The sequence below is a fragment of the Orcinus orca genome, chromosome X (assembly GCF_937001465.1).
Source record: "Orcinus orca chromosome X, mOrcOrc1.1, whole genome shotgun sequence".
In the NCBI taxonomy this organism is placed as follows: Eukaryota; Metazoa; Chordata; class Mammalia; order Artiodactyla; family Delphinidae; genus Orcinus; species Orcinus orca.
The window spans coordinates 64,367,895-64,387,426 of record NC_064580.1 but is presented as its reverse complement, the minus strand read 5'-3'; the positions used below and the strand labels follow the sequence as shown (position 1 = coordinate 64,387,426).

General features: G+C 43.4%; 1 long non-coding RNA gene across 11 annotated transcripts in view; it reads left to right on the top strand.

Moving 5' to 3' along the window:
- Positions 1–714: 714 nt before the first annotated feature.
- Positions 715–19,532, top strand: part of LOC117198133 (uncharacterized) — a 33,343-nt gene continuing 14,525 nt past the window's right edge. For 5 of the 11 annotated variants that reach the window (XR_007474941.1, XR_007474945.1, XR_007474937.1 and 2 more), the window contains exons 1-2: positions 715–7,913; positions 10,970–19,512. This is a non-coding gene — a long non-coding RNA (uncharacterized LOC117198133). Of the gene's footprint in view, positions 7,914–8,528; positions 10,113–10,969; positions 19,513–19,532 lie in introns of those variants that run through there. The other 6 variants (XR_007474943.1, XR_007474944.1, XR_007474939.1 and 3 more) reach the window with 4 other exon arrangements.

Genomic DNA, 19,532 nt, shown 5'->3' with positions numbered 1-19,532 from the left:
CTCTCTTGTTCACTTAGAAGCACTTCCAGTCTTCTATTATCAGGGGCCACACAGGCAGAGTGCTGGAGTAGAAAATACACTGAATCAGAATCATGGTGTGTGACTTTGAGCACATCGTGTAACCTTTATGGGTCTCTTTTTCTAGTAAACCTTCACTATCACATTAGATAACGGAAGGGAAAGTCCCTTGAAGAGGGTTCTAACCTTAATGTATTGCCCCTTCCTAGCTTCTTTGGTTCAAACGTTTGGTGGGGCAGTTATACATTCTGGCTAAATGAGGTATTTGGATACTTTATTAACATATCAAAGCTCTACTTCCCCTTTCCTCCTATTTCAAAACCAAATTAAACTAAAACCTTTTCATTTGCTATACTGTTTGTGGAGAATTTTAACATCAGTTATCTAATTTGATTTACTCAACGTCCCTATTTTACAGATGCGAACCCATTGAAAACCCTTTGAAGTCGTGGCTCCTAGACTAGAAATGAAGCCTACCTCCAGTCTAATGTTCTTTTTAGTATGTTGCTGTGTTTTTTTGAAATCTCTCTTTTTCTTGTTACTGGGTAAATTTTTGAGCTGGCTAAACTACAAATATGTCTGGCTTTCAATCTTCTAGGCCACTCCTCTTCTACTCCCTCCGCCCTCAGTCCCCTCCCTCTCACTTCTTAAAGCGCTGCACTTTGCTGCGACCGCCATATTTCTTCTTTTCCCGGGGTAGAAGCTTGCTCATATTGGATCTCTTTGCCCTTGTGGTTCTTTCTGGAACATTTTCCAGCCCCCAACCATGCCTTATGGCGTATTTCTTTTAAAAAATTCACCAAAAATTCATAAAATATTTTTAAAAATCTGAAATTTCTCCTAGTATTTTCTTGACACCTCGCTATTTTACAGATATTTGGGATATTTTTAGGCAGTTTTCAATTTTAAAGGAATTTTTCTTTGGAATGATTTTTGGTTGACTCCTCTGGTTTTTTGTGGTTTAGTCTTCTTTTTCTCCCCCTTTTCTATATTTTGCCCATCGGGGCTGTGGATACCTGGTTTTAATATTGTTATTTTTTTGCCCATCGGGGCCGCGGATACCTGCTTTTAATTTTTTTTTCCCTTAGCCCATCGGGGCCTCGGATACCTGCTGTGTACCCCCTCTCTCCCCAACCCTCTGGCCCAACGGGGCAATGGATACCTGCCTTTTTTTTTTTTTTTAATTTATTTTTTGGCCCATCGGGGCCTTGGATACCTGCTTTGATTTTTCTTTTTTTCCTTTGCCCATCGGGGCCTCGGATACCTGCTTTAATTTTTTTTTTCCTTGCCCATCGGGGCCGCGGATACCTGCTTAGATTTTTTTTTTTCATCGCCCATCGGGGCTTTTTATGGATGGAAAAGTGTTGGGTTTTGTGGTTCGTTGTACTATCTGGAATGTCTACAAAATGTTGCTGCTAATCGTTTGGTGTTGTGTGAGTGGACCTACGGCTTTGGCTGGGAGATGACTTTGCAGTTAGGCTAGGGGGTTGGTTAGGCTGGGGAGGAAAGATGGCGGCCACTTTAGAATTGCCGCCCAGCTTGGCTGAGAGCTAGTTGTTTGTGCTAAATATAAACCAGGAAGGTAAGATGAATAGGGGGACAGGCAGAGGAAATGATATGCATTGCATGAGTTAAGTGTTTTGAATGAGCTGATTTGGGTCATGTTAGGAGTTTTGCATGAATTGTGGTATCATGAGGTGGAAAAACAGGATCATCCTGTGTCACATTACAAAAGGCTAATCGAAAATGAGAGGGAGAGGACCTAGGCGCAGGGTTCAAAATGGCGATTTTGACTTTGCAGCATTGCTTAGCATGGCTCTCTGCTTTGTTAGAGTGTTCAAAATGGCGGATCCATTTTGCCGCAGTGTTCCAGTGGCGGGAAGCCACATCATGGGTGTCTTTGTTCTAGTGTGCAGCATGGCGGTGGAAATATTCTGTTACATAGTAAAAGATGGCGGCTTAAGTACTTGCCGCAGTCTAAAACATGGCGGGCCTTTGTCTTTGCCGTGTGCATTTCCTGACAGGTTTTGCTGCAGGGACAATATGGCTGACCTTGTCATGTGGATATCATGGCAGTTTGTCACGTGGATGTCATGGCAGGGGTGAGCGACCGTTACATTCTTGGCGGGCTTTGCACCAGGAGGGCCTGCCGCATTGTTAAAGATGGCGGGCTTTGCCGCGAAAAAGTGAAAGGAGGGATTGGCAATGTTGGATTGCCGCATGACCCACCCAATCAGAAAGGATGGTGGAATTGGTCGCAGCCAGTTAGTGGAGGATGGAATTAGACCGAGTTAGAATAGCACCTCGCTACCGTCTCTATTCAGCCAGTCAGGACGGGCCACGTTTGTACTACTCCCAGTGGGTGGTACCAAGGTCTTTCCAAGGACATTTGGCCTTTCCACCTCCCTCCCCTTTCACTTGCTCCCTCCCCTCCGGCATTGCCACTTGCAGTGCAGGATATTAGGCTGTGCGGGCTGAACTTCACGCCATTCCTCTGCATTGGTGCCGTGGCCTAAGGCTAGTGTACTACCCGCCCCCGCCAACCCCGCCTCTGCTCTTCTGCACTTTGGCCAGGGGCAGTGCTCCATGCCTGCCAAGTGTGAAAATGGCGGTGAGTCGTGGCAAGGACCAGAATGGATCGCAGATGATCGTTGGCCGACAGGTGGCAGAAGAGGAATCCCTGCCTTCCTCAAGAGGAACACCTACCCCATGGCTAATGCTGGGGTCGGATTTTGATTTCTATTTGTTTCTTGGATGTTAGTCATACATAGTTTGATTATGTGGTTTGCTAGTGTTCGATTTAAGCCTTAAGGGACTACTATGGAAATGTATTTAGGGGCTTTATTTGTAGACTTCATTTCAGTTACATTTAATTGGTTTTCATGTTTGGGTTCCTTTAAAATTCCTTAAAGTTTTCAGTTTCTTTTTCTACAAATTGCTTAAACTTTTTTTGTCTTTAGATGTTCAAAGTAAAATAATAAGCCATTTTAAAGTTTTTACTATTTTTTACTTTGGGGCTGACTTAATAAACTACTTCCCTTTGGATTTTTGAAGAGTCTTATAGCACAGAAGTAGTTAATTAAAAATTTAACTTTATGACTGAATGTAAAAAGGAATATTTGAAGGTCCACTCCGGTCCAGGCCTTGCTTTGTTCTCACCCTTAATGCTGCACTAATTGACTAATGACCCACCTATCTGCAGGAAACTTGAATTGCTGTGGACTTGCTTCTTCTATTCGAACTTATTATATTGGAGTATTATTGCTCATAATTTCAGTTTTCTGTGGTTCCTTGACTCCACAGCCTCTAGCTCCACCCCAGCCCTTTTCCCAGCAACCCCCTTAATGGCCCCAGCCCCGGCCCTAGCCCCAGCTCTGGCCCCAGTCCCGGCCCCAGCCCCGGCCCCGGCCCCAGCCCCGGCCCCGGCCCCAGCCCCAGCCCCAGCCCCAGCCCCAGCCCCAGCCCCAGGCCCTGCCCCAGCCCCTGCCCCGGCCCCTGCCCCAGCCCCTGCCGCAACCCCAGCCCCAGCCCCAGCCCCAGCCCAGCCTCAGTCCTGTTTCTCCCTAAAGCCCGTGAAATTTGCATTGATTCAGTGCTAAAAATAAGTTGTCCACGTTGCTCACCCAGTAGACTGGGATACCCTGTCTGCCTCTAGCATTGCAGATATTGAATGCTGACTACCTGAGTCACCATTTTCAATTAATGTACAGAATCCCTTTTGTCCATTGTCCCATGTTAGAACAAAGAATCCACACACCCTTTGCATTAATGTTAGGAAATGTTAATTAATTGAGAGCTTTCATAAGTCTAGTTACTCAATCTTCTCAATCCCCTGTCCTTAAGGAAGGAGAAACCATTCCTCTGTCATTGATGCAGTAGTCACAATCCCAGTTTTCTGGACAGTGCATATATACTGTGCTGACCACCTAAACTCTTTGCACTGAGTGAAATTCTAATTGTTCATAATCCTGCCCATTGGATTAGATCCCAGTCAAAAACCCTTTTGCATTCAGCAGGGGGCACAGAAAACCCAGATTTTTTGTTCCACAGTTAATGTGCTCAGTCCCAATTGTCATAGCCTTGTCCATTAAACAAAGGCATCCTACCAATTTTGCTCTGCTTTTCGGGAGTCCTGCTGTTCTTGGACAATTAAAGTACCAAACTGTACATCGTCTTCCCCATTAATCAATGACCCTCCATCCCATTCGCATTGCTATTAGGCACTGCTGACTACCTGAGACCATCTTCCTTGAATTATTAATGAGAAGAATCCCAATTGTTCATTACACAAGTCCTCTGCAACTTTTTTGCACTACAGCAGAAGTGCTCATCCTCAAAGTCCTTTACTTTGGTATATTAATGGGTACAATTACTGTTAGTCATGGTCCTGCTTAACAGGTAAGACCCGCCCATGCTCTTCATTGCTCCTAGGCAGTTCAGACTACCTATCACTTTGCATTAATATGTAAAATCCTCATTTCCCATGGTCCCATCCATTAGTCTAGGATATCCCTTACCTCTGTGCCATTTCTTCTGAGGAGTTCTGATTACCCAAAGTCCCTTCTCTTATTAAACAATTGATGTGCATAATTACATATATCTATGGTCCCATGCAATAAAAAATGAAATCCCACACTCGGTGGAATACTGCTAGGTCATGCAGATTATTCAAGAACTCAGCTTTTGGACAGTTAATTTGCACAGTTGCAGTTGTCCAGAGTCCTGTCCATTTTAATGGGCCACTGTATCCCATTTGCATGCTATATGGGTCAGACTCTCAAGGAACCTTCTCTTGAATTGATAATGTTCATAGTTGCATTTGTCAATGTCCTGTGAATTAGTCACACCCACCCACTTTGTATTCTGGCAGAGGACCCTTACTACTTAAGAACTCTGCACTAGGACATTTTATGTGCACAAACCTAATTGATTACGCCTGAGCCTTTTGTATCAGGAACCCTGCACCATCTTTACTTCTGAAAGGTGCTAATTATCTAAGGCCATTTCCTGACACTGTTCATGTGCAAAATTGCAGTCCCAATGACTCCTTTCTTTAAACTAGAATCCCATCCCCAACTAACTGCCTTTGCATTACAGCAGAGGATACTTCCGGCAGTTAATGGGCTTGATTGCAGCTACAGACCCCTCTGTTAGTCTAGCACCCATTCCCCTCCTAGATGATTTGCATTACTACAGGCAGTACAAGGGACTGATAATGGACTTAGACAGCTACAGTCCCTTATGTTAACCTAGGAACCCATCCCCACCTAACTCCCTTTGAGTGAGGAGGGTACTGCGGAGGGTACTTGGAACTGTTAATGAGCTTTATTGCAGCTACAGTTCCTTTTGTCACTCTAGAATCCATTCCCTTCCTACTCGAATTGCATTACCACAAAGGGCACAAGGGACTGTTAATGTGCTTAAGTGGAGCTACAGTCCCTTATGTTAACCTAGGAACCCATCCCCCCCAACTCCTTTTGCATTAATGCAGAGCCTACATGGACTTGTTAATGGGCTTAATTGTACTGCTGTCCCTTCTGTTAGTCTAGAATCCCATCCCTCCTACTCAATTTGTGTTACCCCAGAATGTATGAGAGGCTGTTACTGTGCTTAAATGCATCTATAGTCTCTTACGTTTACCTATGATCCCATTCCTGTCTAAATCTCTTTGCATGACTGCAGAGGGTACTTGGGACTGTTAATAGGCTCAATTAGAGCTACAGTCCCTTCTGTTACAGGGTCCCATGCCCTCCTACTCTATTTGTATTACCAAAAGGGGGACAACGGACTGTTAATGGGCTTTATTGCAGATACAGTCCCTTCTGTAAATCTAGAATCAGTTTCCTTCTTGTTGGATTTGCATTACCACAGAGGGTACAAGGGACTGTTAATGTCCTTAAATGCAGCTGTAGTCCCTTATGTTAACCTAGGATCCCATCCCCAACTATCTCCCTTTTCATTACTGCAGAGCCTACAGAGAACTTGCTAATGGGCTTAATTGTACTACTGTCCCTTATCTTAGCCTACGATCCCATCCCCTCCTAATTCCCTTTAGATTACCAAAGAGGACACAAGGGACTGTTAATGTGCTTTTAAATGCATGTACAATCCCCCTCCCCCCGTTTTTTAACCTAGGATTCCATTCCCACCTCACTCTCTTTTCATGACTGCAGAGGGTACTTGGGACTGTTAATGGGTTTTATTGCAGCTACAGTCCCTTCTGTTAGGCTAGATTCCCATTCACTCCTACACGATTTACATTAACACAGAAGGCACAAAGGACTGCTAATGTGCTTAAATAGAGCTACAGTCCTTTATGTTAATCTAGGATCCCATTGCCACCTAACTCCCTTTTCATTACTGCAGAGCCTACATGGACTTGTTAATGGGCTTAATGGCACTGCTGTCCCTTCTGTTAATCTAGGAGTCCATCCCACCTACTCAATTTGCATTATCCCAGAATGTACAAGAGACTGTTACTGTGCTTAAATGCATCTACAGTCTCTTACGTTTACCTATGACCCCATTCCCACCTAACTCCCTTGCACTACCACAGAGGGTACAATGGACTGTTACTGTGCTTAAAAGCAGCTACAGTCCCTTATGTTTATCTAGGACCCTATTCCCGCCTGACTCCCTTTTAATGACTGCAGAGGGTACTTGGGACTGTTAATGGGCTTTACTGCAGCTACAGTCCCTTCTGTAAATCTAGAATCAGTTTCCTTCTTACTGGATTTGCATTACCACATAGGGTAACTGGGACTGTTAATGTGCTTAAATGGAGCTATAGTCCCTTATGTTAACCTAGGATCCCATTCCCACCTAACTTCCTTTTCATTAATGCAGAGCCTATATGGGACTTGTTAACGGGCTTAATTGCACTGCTGTCCCTCCTATTAGTCTAGGAGCCCATCCCTCTTACTTGATTTGCATTACCCCAGAGTGTAGAGACTGTTAACATCCTTAAATGCATCTACAGTCTCTCATGTTTACCTATGATCCCATTCCCATTTAAACCTCTTTGAATGACTGCAGAGGGTACTTGGGACTGTTAATGGGTTTTATTGCAGCTACAGTCCCTTCTGTTAGTCTAGATTCCCATTCACTCCTACACGATTTACATTAACGCAGAAGGCACAAAGGACTGCTAATGTGCTTAGAGCTACAGTCCTTTATGTTAATCTAGGATCCCATTGCCACCTAACTCCCTTTTCATTACTGCAGAGCCTACATGGACTTGTTAATGGGCTTAATGGCACTGCTGTCCCTTCTGTTAATCTAGGAGTCCATCCCACCTACTCAATTTGCATTATCCCAGAGTGTACAAGAGACTGTTACTGTGCTTAAATGCATCTACAGTCTCTCATGTTTACCTATGACCCCATTCCCACCTAACTCCCTTGCACTACCACAGAGGGTACAAGGGACTGTTACTATGCTTAAAAGCAGCTACAGTCCCTTATGTTTATCTAGGACCCTATTCCCGCCTGACTCCCTTTTAATGACTGCAGAGGGTCCTTGGGACTGTTAATAGGCTTTACTGCAGCTACAGTCCCTCTGTTAATCTAGAATCAGTTTCCTTCTTACTGGATTTGCATTACCACAAAGGGCACAAGGGACTGTTAATGTGCTTAAATGGAGCTATAGTCCCTTATGTTAACCTAGGATCCCATTCCCACCTAACTTCCTTTTCATTAATGCAGAGCCTATATGGGACTTGTTAATGGGCTTAATTGCACTGCTGTCCCTCCTATTAGTCTAGGAGCCCATCCCTCTTAACTTGATTTGCATTACCCCAGAGTGTAGAGACTGTTAACATCCTTAAATGCATCTACAGTCTCTCATGTTTACCTATGATCCCATTCCCATTTAAACCTGTTTGAATGACTGCAGAGGTTACTTGGGACTGTTAATGGGTTTATTGCAGCTACAGTCCCTTCTGTTAGTCTAGACTCCCATTCACTCCTACACGATTTACATTAACATAGAAGGCACAAAGGACTGCTAATGTGCTTAAATAGAGCTACAGTCCTTTATGTTAATCTAGGATCCCATTGCCACCTAACTCCCTTTTCATTACTGCAGAGCCTACATGGACTTGTTAATGGGCTTAATGGCACTGCTGTCCCTTCTGTTAATCTAGGAGTCCATCCCACCTACTCAATTTGCATTATCCCAGAATGTACAAGAGACTGTTACTGTGCTTAAATGCATCTACAGTCTCTTACGTTTACCTATGACCCCATTCCCACCTAACCCCCTTGCACTACCACAGAGGGTACAAGGGACTGTTACTATGCTTAAAAGCAGCTACAGTCCCTTATGTTTATCTAGGACCCTATTCCCGCCTGACTCCCTTTTAATGACTGCAGAGGGTACTTGGGACTGTTAATGGGCTTTACTGCAGCTACAGTCCCTTCTGTAAATCTAGAATCAGTTTCCTTCTTACTGGATTTGCATTACCACATAGGGTAACTGGGACTGTTAATGTGCTTAAATGGAGCTATAGTCTCTTATGTTAATCTAGGATCCCATTGCCACCTAACTCCCTTTTCATTACTGCAGAGCCTACATGGACTTGTTAATGGGCTTAATGGCACTGCTGTCCCTTCTGTTAATCTAGGAGTCCATCCCACCTACTCAATTTGCATTATCCCAGAATGTACAAGAGACTGTTACTGTGCTTAAATGCATCTACAGTCTCTTACGTTTACCTATGACCCCATTCCCACCTAACTCCCTTGCACTACCACAGAGGGTACAATGGACTGTTACTGTGCTTAAAAGCAGCTACAGTCCCTTATGTTTATCTAGGACCCTATTCCCGCCTGACTCCCTTTTAATGACTGCAGAGGGTACTTGGGACTGTTAATGGGCTTTACTGCAGCTACAGTCCCTTCTGTAAATCTAGAATCAGTTTCCTTCTTACTGGATTTGCATTACCACATAGGGTAACTGGGACTGTTAATGTGCTTAAATGGAGCTATAGTCCCTTATGTTAACCTAGGATCCCATTCCCACCTAACTTCCTTTTCATTAATGCAGAGCCTATATGGGACTTGTTAACGGGCTTAATTGCACTGCTGTCCCTCCTATTAGTCTAGGAGCCCATCCCTCTTACTTGATTTGCATTACCCCAGAGTGTAGAGACTGTTAACATCCTTAAATGCATCTACAGTCTCTCATGTTTACCTATGATCCCATTCCCATTTAAACCTCTTTGAATGACTGCAGAGGGTACTTGGGACTGTTAATGGGTTTTATTGCAGCTACAGTCCCTTCTGTTAGTCTAGATTCCCATTCACTCCTACACGATTTACATTAACGCAGAAGGCACAAAGGACTGCTAATGTGCTTAGAGCTACAGTCCTTTATGTTAATCTAGGATCCCATTGCCACCTAACTCCCTTTTCATTACTGCAGAGCCTACATGGACTTGTTAATGGGCTTAATGGCACTGCTGTCCCTTCTGTTAATCTAGGAGTCCATCCCACCTACTCAATTTGCATTATCCCAGAGTGTACAAGAGACTGTTACTGTGCTTAAATGCATCTACAGTCTCTCATGTTTACCTATGACCCCATTCCCACCTAACTCCCTTGCACTACCACAGAGGGTACAAGGGACTGTTACTATGCTTAAAAGCAGCTACAGTCCCTTATGTTTATCTAGGACCCTATTCCCGCCTGACTCCCTTTTAATGACTGCAGAGGGTCCTTGGGACTGTTAATAGGCTTTACTGCAGCTACAGTCCCTCTGTTAATCTAGAATCAGTTTCCTTCTTACTGGATTTGCATTACCACAAAGGGCACAAGGGACTGTTAATGTGCTTAAATGGAGCTATAGTCCCTTATGTTAACCTAGGATCCCATTCCCACCTAACTTCCTTTTCATTAATGCAGAGCCTATATGGGACTTGTTAATGGGCTTAATTGCACTGCTGTCCCTCCTATTAGTCTAGGAGCCCATCCCTCTTAACTTGATTTGCATTACCCCAGAGTGTAGAGACTGTTAACATCCTTAAATGCATCTACAGTCTCTCATGTTTACCTATGATCCCATTCCCATTTAAACCTGTTTGAATGACTGCAGAGGTTACTTGGGACTGTTAATGGGTTTATTGCAGCTACAGTCCCTTCTGTTAGTCTAGACTCCCATTCACTCCTACACGATTTACATTAACATAGAAGGCACAAAGGACTGCTAATGTGCTTAAATAGAGCTACAGTCCTTTATGTTAATCTAGGATCCCATTGCCACCTAACTCCCTTTTCATTACTGCAGAGCCTACATGGACTTGTTAATGGGCTTAATGGCACTGCTGTCCCTTCTGTTAATCTAGGAGTCCATCCCACCTACTCAATTTGCATTATCCCAGAATGTACAAGAGACTGTTACTGTGCTTAAATGCATCTACAGTCTCTTACGTTTACCTATGACCCCATTCCCACCTAACCCCCTTGCACTACCACAGAGGGTACAAGGGACTGTTACTATGCTTAAAAGCAGCTACAGTCCCTTATGTTTATCTAGGACCCTATTCCCGCCTGACTCCCTTTTAATGACTGCAGAGGGTACTTGGGACTGTTAATGGGCTTTACTGCAGCTACAGTCCCTTCTGTAAATCTAGAATCAGTTTCCTTCTTACTGGATTTGCATTACCACATAGGGTAACTGGGACTGTTAATGTGCTTAAATGGAGCTATAGTCTCTTATGTTAACCTAGGATCCCATCCCCACCTAACTTCCTTTTCATTAATGCAGAGCCTATATGGGACTTGTTAATGGGCTTAATTGCACTGCTGTCCCTCCTATTAGTCTAGGAGCCCATTCCTCTTACTTGATTTGCATTACCCTAGAGTGTAGAGACTAATATCCTTAAATGCATCTACACTCTCTCATGTTTACCTATGATCCCATTCCCATTTAAAGCTCTTTGAATGATGCAGAGGGTACTTGGGGGAGTTAATGGGCTCAATTAGAGCCATAATCCCTTCTGTTAGTCTAGATTCCCATGCCCTCCTACTCCATTTGCATTACCAAAGGGGATACAAGGGAATGTTAATGTGCTTAAATGCAATTACCTAGGATCCCCTCTCCACCTAACTCCCTTTTCGTGATTGCAGAGAGTACTTGGGACTGTTAACGGGCTTTGTTGCAGGCACAGTCCCTTCTGGTATCTAGAATCCGTTCCATCCTACTCCATTTGCATTAACACAGAGAGTACAGGGACTGCTAATGTGCTTAAATAGAGCTACAGTCCTTTATGTTACTCTAGGATCCCATTGCCACCTAACTCCCTTTTCATTACTGCAGAGCCTACATGGACTTGTTAATGGGCTTTATTACACTGCTGTCCCTTCTGTTCGTCTAGAATCCCATCCCTGTACTCAGTTTGCATTACCCCAGAGTACACGAGAGACTGTTACTGTGGTTAAATGCAACTACAGTCTCTTATGTTTACCTATGACCCCATTCCCACCTAACTCCCTTGCACTACCACAGAGGGTACAAGGGACTGTTACTGTGCTTAAAAGCAGCTACAGTCCCTTATGTTTATCTAGGACCCTATTCCCACTTAACTCCCTTTTAATGACTGCAGAGGGTACTTGGGACTGTTAATGGGCTTAAATGCAGCTATAGTCCCCTGTCTTAACCTAGGATCCCATCCCTAATTATCTCCCTTCCATTACTGCAGAGCCTACATAGGACTTGTTAATGGCCTTAGTTGCACTACTGTCCCTTCCGTTAGTCTAGGATCCCATCTCTACCTAATTCCTTTTAGGTTACCAAAGAGGATACAAGGGACTGTTAATATGCTTAAATGTAGAAACAATCGCTTTTTTAAGGTAGGATCCTATTTTCACCTAACTCCCTTTGCATTACCACAGAGGGTACAAGGGACTGTTACTGTGCTTAAAAGCAGCTACAGTCACTTATATTAACCTAGGATCCCATCCCCAACTATCTCCCTCTTCATTACTGCAGAGCCTACATAGAACTTGCTAATGGGCTTAATTGTACTGCTGTCCCTTATCTTAGCCTAGGATCCCATTAGACCTAATTACCTCCTAATTCCCTTTAGATTACCAGAGAGGACAGAAGGGACTGTTAATGTGCTTTTAAATGCAAGTGCAATCTCCCCGCCCCCCGCCCTTTTAACCTAGGATTCCATTCCCACCTCACTCTCTTTTCATGACTGCAGAGGGTACTTGGGATTGTTATTGGGCTTTATTGCAGCTACAGTCCCTTCTGTTACCCTAGATTCCCATCCACTCCTACATGATTTGCGTTACCACAGGCTCTACAAGGGACTGTTAATGGGCTTAAAAACAGCTACAGCTCCTTATGTTAACCTAGGATCCCATCCCCACCTAACCTCTCTTTTCACAACTGCAGAGGGTACTTGGGACTGTTAATGGACTCAATTAGAGCTATAGCCCCTTCTGTTAGTCCAGATTCCCATGCCCTCCTACTCAATCTGCATTACCAAAGGGAGTACAATGGATTGTTTATGTGCTTAAATGGAGCTACAGTCCCTTTTGTAACCTAAGATTCCATTTCCACCTAACTCCCTTTCCTGACTGCAGAGGGTACTTGGGACTGTTATTACCGAGCTTACTGTAGCTGCGTTCCCTTCTGTTAGTGTACATTCCCATCCTCTCTTACACGGTTTGCATTACCACAAACTGTATAACTATTAATGTGCTTAAATGCAACTACAGTCCCTTATGTTAACCTAGGATCCCATTCCCACCTAACTCCCTTTTCATTAATGCAGAGCCTACATGGGACTTGTTAATGGGCTTAATTGCACTGCCCTCCCTTCTATTAGTCTAGATTCCCAGGCTGTCCTCGATTTGCATTACCAAAGGGGGTATAATGGACTGTTAATGTGCTTAAATGCAGCTACAGTCCCTTTTTTTTTTTTTAACCTAGGAACCCATTCCTACCTAACTCCCTTTTTATGACTGCAGAGGGTACTTGGGACTGTTAACGGGCTTAATCACAGCTACAGTCCCTTCTCTTAGTCTAGATTCCCATCCCCTCCTACAGATTTACATTACCACAGAGGATACAAGGGACTGTTAATGTGCTTAAATGCAGGTATAGTCCCCTTTATTGTTTCACCTAGGATCCCATTCCCAACTAACCCCCTTTGCATTACCACTGACTGTACAAGGGACTGTTAACATGCTTAAATGCAATTATAGTCCCTTATGGTAATCTTGGATACCACCCCCAACTAACTCACTTTGTATGACTGCAGAGAATACTTGGGACTTTAAATGCGATTGATTGCAGCTACAGTCCTTTCTGTTAGTCTAGGATCTGTTCCCTTCCTTCTTGATTTGCATTACCAGAGAGGGTAGAAGGGATGGTTAATATACTTAAATGGATCTACAGTCCCTTTTGATAACCAGGATCCCATTTCCACCTAACTCCTTTTGCACTACCACAGAGGCTACAAAGTACTGTTGAGTGCTTAAATGCAGCTACAGTCCCTTATGTTAACCTAGGATCTTGTTCCCACCTAACTCCCTTTGCATGACTGCAGAGGGTATTTGGGACTATTAATGGGCTTTACTGAAGCCACAGTCCCTTAGTCTAGGATCCCATCCCCTCCTACAGGATTTACATTACCACGGAGGGTACAAGGGACTGTTATGGTGCTTAAATGCAGGTAGAGTTCAAGGATCCCATTTCCACCTGCCTCCATTTGCATTACCAAAGAGGCTACCAGGGACTGCTAATGTGTTTAAATGCAGGTACAGTGCCTTGAGTTAACCCCGAAATCCCACCTAACTCCCTTTTCATGACTGCAGATGGTAATTGGGACTGTTAACAAGCTTTAATGCAGCTACGGTTTCCCTCTTAGTCTAGAATCCCATTCCCTCCTACTTGATTTACATTACCACAGAGTGTACAAGGGATTTTTAATGTGCTTAAATGGCACTACAGTCCCTTATGTTACCTATGATCCCATTCCCACCTAATTCCCTTTGCATGACTGCAGAGCGTACTTGGGACTGTTAATGCATTTACCTGCCTATACAGTCTCATCTGTCCGTCTAGATTCCCATGCCCTCCTACTAAATTTGCATTATAAAAGAGGGTACAAAGGACTGTTAATGTGCTTAAATGCAGTTACAGTCCCTTTGTAAGGTGGGATCCCATTCCCACGTAACTCCCTTTGCATCATCCCAGAGGCTACAAGGGACTTTCAATGTGCTTAAATGCAGGTACAGTTTCTTATGTTAACCTTGAACTATATTCCCACCTAACTCCCTTTACATCACTGCAAAGGGTACTGGGGACTCTTAATGGGCTTCATTGAAGCTGCTGTCCCTTCTGTTGGTCTAGATTCCCTTTCCCTCCTTGATTTGCATTACCACAGTGTACAATGGACTGTTACTGTGCTTGAATGCAGGTACAGTCCTTTTTTTTTTAAACCTAGGATCCCATTCCCACCTAACTCCCTTTGCATTTCTGCAGAGGGCACTTGGGACTATTTTAATTGGACTCCTGTCCCTTCTGTTAGTCTGGGATCCCATCCCCTCCTACTTGATTTGCGTTTCCACAGAGGCTACAAGGGACTGTTAATGTGCTTATTAAATGCAGGTACAATCCCTTATGTTAACCTCGGATCCCATTCCCACCTATCTCCTTTTGCATGACTGCAGAGGTATTTGAGACCTTTAAAGTGGTTAGTGGCAGCTGTAGTCCCATCTGTTAAGTGTACTTTATCAAGCACTCCAATTCCCTCACGTAACTTGGGAACATATTTCGGACTGTCACTGTGCTCGTTTTTGGCTGTGGTCCCTTTGTAATTCTAGGATCTCATCCCTTTCTACTCATTTGTATTACTTGTTGGTATTGGGACAGAAAGGTGCTTAAATGCAGCTGTAATCTGTTTTGTTAATCTAGGATTCCATGCCCTCTAACTCCCTTAACATTACCTAGGAGTGTATTTGGGACTGTTGAAGTGCTTAATTGCATCTGTGGTCCCTTCTGTTAGTCTCACTTCCCATGCCCTCCTACTCCCTTTGCATTACAGCAGAGGGCACTTGGGACTATTAAAGTGTTTAATTGCAGCTGTGGTCCCTTCTCAGTCTGGGGTCCATCCCCTCCAGCTTTGTTTGCATTACCACAGAAGGTACTTGGATCTGTGAATGTGTTTAAATGCAGATATGGTCCCTTTTGTTAGTTTTGGATCCCATGACCCCCTTTACATTACCTGGGAGGGCATTTGGGACTGTCATGGTAATTGCACCTGTGTTCCCTTCTGTTGGTCTAGAATCCCGTTACCTCCTACTCCCTTTGCATTACATGGGAGCGTTTTTGGGACTCTTAAGATGCTTAACTGCAACTATGGTCCTTTCTGTCAGTCTAGTTTCCAGTCCCTTTCTACTCCAGTACCCTTACCACAGAGGGTACTTGGGACTGTTGTGGTGCATCCCATCCTCTCACACCCTGTCAGCATTACAGCATAGGGTCCTGAACACCAAGGCCCCTTCTTTTCACTGTTAATGCACAATTGCATTTGTCCTTCTTCCTCTGCAGTATATAAAGACCTCACTAACTTCCCTTGTATTCAGTGGTGGATGCCCTTTACTCAAGACCTTTGTACTAGAATAAAGTGAACCATGGTAATTGACCACAAATATATCTTTCACTTAAGTCCCTTGTACTCTCTTTGTTTTATAAGAAGATGTATTAATTACCTCCGTTACTTTTTCTGGGAGTATTTACATGCAAAATTCCAGTGTTCAAGGCCCCTGTCTTTAATATCCCTCCCTTTCTGTATTATATCAGGGGATGTTAGTGACTCAGAGTCCTTCTCTTGGGACTCATTGTGCATGTGCCCTCGTGACAAGCTAATATCTTGAGTTCTTAGTATTATAGGAGGGACTACTGACTAGTTTCTCTTTTGGACAGTTAATGTGCAAAATTACACTAGGATCCCATCACATTTCACCTCCTTTGCATCAGGGGTCCTGATCAACTGTGGCTGCTTTTCCTCTAGAGTTTAAACGTGCATAATTTCAGTAACCCATGCTCCCTTATGTTAGATTAGGATCCCATTTCCTTGCCCCATTTACGTTACTGCGGGGGCTTCTGACTAGCCAAGATAAGTTTTCTTGGACTGTTAATGTGTATACTTACATTTGCTCCTGTACCTGTACACCAGGTAAGGACCCTCCCCATTCTATTTATATTCCAACAGGAGGTGCCTACTACTCAAGATCTTACACACTACTGCAGTTAATGTGCACAATCTTAGTTGTCTTGTATACATTCTCAGTTGTCCACAACTGTGCTTTTTAGATCAGGACTCCACTTATTGAAGCACAGGTTACTTACTACCTTAAAGCCCTTGTTTTGGGACTGTGACTATGTGTAGTTAAAATTGTCCATGGTCCTTTGAGTTAACTTGTGTCCCTGACTCTTTTCACACTCCCTTTGCTTTACTGCATGGGGTACTGTCCACTTAAGGCCCCTTTCTCAAATACGTGTAATGACAATTACATTAGGATCCTTCCCCTTCAAACCCCTTAGAAGTACCACAAAGATTTTGACCCCTAAGTCCCATTTCTTGTCCTGTTATTGTATTTGTCTGGGTTCCTGTGCACTAGACAAGGACACCTCTCCATTCCCTGTCCTTCCAGCAGGAAGTGCCCCCTCCACAGGACTGTTAAATTTGGACAGTCAAGGTGCACAATTGTAACTGACCACAACCAGTCACCTTGGACATTAATGTGCATAACTGCACATGGCTCATCCCATATGGATAAGATCCTATCCTCTCAGACCCCTTTTGTAGCACAGCAGGGGTAATGATCACTAAGGCCTCTTTTTATGGCTTGTTATTGTGCATAATTGCATTTGTGCATGTTCCTGTACAGTTGATGGGGGCACCTATCTCCCCACTCCCTTTGTCTTTTAGCAGGGAGTGCCTGCTACTTTAAGATCCTTATATTTGTACAAGGTATACGATTTTAATTGACCACACCATGTCCCTTCGACATTAATGTACATAACTGCAACTTAGTTCATCTTATCCTGTTGCCCTCCATTTGCAGTATATCAGGGTTGCTGACCCATATATCCCCATTCCTTGGCCTGTTAATGTGCATAATTGCATTTGGTTCTTGGGCAGTAGACAAGGATCCCCTCCTCCCCCACATTTCCTATGCCTTCCAGTAGGTTGTGCCCACCACCAAGACCTTTCTATTTGGACAGTTAATGTGCAGAATTGCAGTTTTTCACAACCCTGTTACTTCTAGGACTATTTTATCTCCTTTGTAATACTGCAGGGGATACTGTTTTCCCCCAAGGTCCCTTCTAGTGGACCGTTAATATACATAATTGAAATTGTTGTCTTTATCACTAGACTAATGTCATATCCCCTCAGCTAACTATCATGACCTCAGCTCTTGGACAATTAATATGCACCAATAACATATCAAAAGTACGATCATTAGATAGGACCCCTGTACCCTCACTGTATACATCAGAGGTACTGACTAAGGCCCCTTTTTTGGACTGATAATGTGAATATTTGCAATTATCTATTCTCTCTTCTTTTTAGAGTCGGATAGCATCCCTTTGCACCCCCTTTGCATTACTGCAGGGGCTGCTAATGACACAAAACTTCTACTGGGACTGCTGATGAGCACAATGGCATTTAGCAATGGGTTTTTCCTCCCTGGCTTTGTTAGGCAAGCATTCCCAGCTCCAGCTTCCCATGGCATAATAAAGTATAAACACTGCAGTATGCTGTGAACTTGTCCATCAAACAACGACCCATACTCCCACTCCTTTTGCATTGGCTCCAGTGTATCAAATTCCAAGTAGTCATAGTCTTGCCATTATCTTCCCTCTCCAGACCACTTGCCTGCCCTTGGACCCTTCTTATGGAATATTAATGCTCACAATTTCAGGTGTCCATGTATCCAGATAAGATTGTGCTCTCTTGCCCCTCCTGCTCCTGCATAGTTGATGGGAAATGTTGACTGAGCAAAATGCTTTTCTCTTGGACTTAAAACGTTAACAATCTCAGATGTCATTGTTTTGCCCATTTTGAATTTCTGTAATACCTTGGTTGCACTTTCTTTGGTCCGGCCCGTTAGACATGGACCCTTCCACTTCCTTCTTTGCATTACTTCTGAGTAGTGCTGACCTCCCACAACCCCTTCGGTGTTATTAACACAGTATTAATTGTCCCATTTTTTAGCCCATCAGCCCAAGATCTCCCTACCACTTTGATGTTGTGTTTGTGCAGTATTGACTACCAAAAGCAAGCCTGAACTAGGTGGCTGGGCCTTCACTCCTTTTCCTGCATTTGTCAATGATCCCAGTTCCAATTCTTTTCACATTCTGGGGACAGGAACCATTCCTACCCCCCTCTTACTGCTTTACTAGGCAAAATGCCCAAGGCAAGTCAGACCCAAGGGAACTGGATTGCTATCCTTTATTTTGGGTTTTCATTATACATAAGTATCAATTGAAAATTGTCTCCCCAGGAAGGAAGTTTAGCACTATCTGTGCATTCTTCCTTTCAAAGCAGATTGCCTGGCTAAGACTCTCTCCTCTCTTCTTGTATATTGCCATTGTATAGTGTCAACTGCCAAGATACAACCAAAAAGTTGCTGTTAAGTTTTTATGTTGTAAGGAAGATTGCAAGTTAGAATTGATAACCTGGTCATTGAAATTTTGAAGTCTAAAAACCTATTTATACCATGTACCTGATGACCAGTGTCTCTCATTTTACTAAGGGTGGTGGGTCTGTGGATAGACCACTGTGACTTTGATATTTTAGTATGATCAAAGGAGTTCTAGAGTGGAACTCTTAAGACCAGTATCTTTGGGCTCTACCACCATTTTCAAACCATTCCTTGTTTGGGCTTTAACAATTTTCACTTTTAGAAAAACTACCTAAACCTCCTAATCCTTAAATTTTTTCATCTGGAGCTCCAACCAGCCCCTACTTATTTCAAGAAGATTACTGTAAAAGGATAAAAATGAGAGAACATATGCTGAGGTGCTTTTGAAAACCATAGATCAATTTATTTGATTAATCTATTACATAAAATGCCCCCTGTTTAATTCTGCTAATTTAAAGTAGCCTAAAGCACCACACTGAAGTGAGGACTTAGAAATGATGGAACCAGTTTCCCCATTTTATATGAAAAGAAAAATAAGCCAAGGTCTAATCATTCTTTCGGATATAAATTTCAACAGTGAGGTAGCTGCCTGGTAAAAATGAATAGTGTTCCAGCTCTAGTGTACAGGGTGTTTGGTGGCAGAGAAGTATTTAATATGGAACTGCTGGAGCAAATAACTAGTTATCACTACAGCAGTTCTTTGTAATCACTGAGAAAGGATACTCTTCTCTGAGAAGGATGTCAAAAGATTCGCCCAGCTCAGGGTGCTGTTTGCACTACTAGCTCCTTGGACAGCTGTAAGAAGTCTCTGGCTCTTTAGAATACTGTAAGTACTACTTTGCAGTT